The 1,406-nt window shown below is 30.6% G+C and overlaps 1 pseudogene; it reads right to left on the minus strand.

The window, feature by feature from the left end:
- Positions 1-385: 385 nt before the first annotated feature.
- Positions 386-940, minus strand: LOC107875103 (annotated as a pseudogene).
- Positions 941-1,406: the final 466 nt, after the last annotated feature.

The raw sequence follows: 1,406 nt of genomic DNA on the forward strand, positions 1-1,406 counted from the left end.
TTAATCAAGTTATTCACAACCCCCTAGAGTTTACTAATTTCAACAACCCTATTGATCTATCATTCATACAAATGAAGTACTCACTCCGTTTTAAAATAGTTGGTCCTTGTTGACTTGACACTCTTCTTAAGAAAAAAATTTATTAGAGGTTTATTTTGACCAAATTAACCTTATAAATTATTCTTTAAAAGTATAAATTTGAGTATATACACTTTGTTTAGTCATTTAACGATAAAAGTAGTATTGGAAGAACATAATAATATTCTTTTGATTTTTTAAAGGGACAACCTAGTTGAAACAAATACTTTTAGAAAGAAGGTCAAATATTTTAAAATAGGGAAGCTATTATAGGAAAAGCTTATTTAAGTAGTAATTACTCAAAAAATCAAATTTCAACACCACTTCCTTGGAGCTTCAAGCTGGTAATTTCATTAGTTTGTTTTTTAGTACAGGTGCTAAGTGATTCTTCTAATCCCTAATCACTCCTTTTCTATAATATGAACTACTGTGGGCATTCAAGATGATTGATCCACTCATATTAATCTCCAGGTTCTTAAACCTCTCCGAGCTACACTTTTTCAAAACTTTCTCCAAATACTCTTCACTACCCAAAGGCTTTCCATGAAACAAGGCTATTTTTGCTACCTCCTTCTTAGGATCCATTTTCAAGTCTTCATACTTTACAAATAGTACTTTTTAAAGCCTATTTATAATATCTTCACAATATTCAAGGAAATGTTCAATGAATGATCCATACAGATGAACGCCGTTTCAAAAGACTCCATGACTTCTTCTAAAGGAAAGACATTTTCTAAATGCTTATGGCTATAGTTGAAGAAATACCACATGTAAATTATGGAACCTTTAGAGCTTCTTTATATGTATATAATCTTACAATTATCTGAATTATTGATTGAATTTGGCAAACTCTATAAGATAAATGAGTTCATGGGCATGTTTCCTGTGGACTTACCTAGTATTCCTATGGATAGGGATATTGATTTTGACATTGATGTTGAGTCATAAACTAATACTATTTCTATTTCTCCCTAGAGAATGGCCCAATGAAACTAAAATAATTAAAGGAGCAATTAGATCATTTGAGTAAGGGTTTCATTAGTGTATATTTATTATCAATAATTGATCAAATTGATTATCATGAACAAGTATCCTCTTTCTCGCATCGTGATTTGTTTGATAAACTTTTGTTATGACCCAAATTTGGGCCTAGTCATGACGGATATCTCAAGTTTGCCGAGGATCATAGATCACCCCCTTAGCCTAGCCAATCAGAACATAATAAATAGTATGATAGTGTAAACAATCAAAAATAGATATAAGGAAGATAAGTAAACCAAGATAAGGTTCTAAAAATCTGAACAAATATTAAAATCCACAATTATCCA

This window comes from Capsicum annuum, chromosome 6 (assembly GCF_002878395.1).
Source record: "Capsicum annuum cultivar UCD-10X-F1 chromosome 6, UCD10Xv1.1, whole genome shotgun sequence".
NCBI classification, from domain to species: Eukaryota; Viridiplantae; Streptophyta; class Magnoliopsida; order Solanales; family Solanaceae; genus Capsicum; species Capsicum annuum.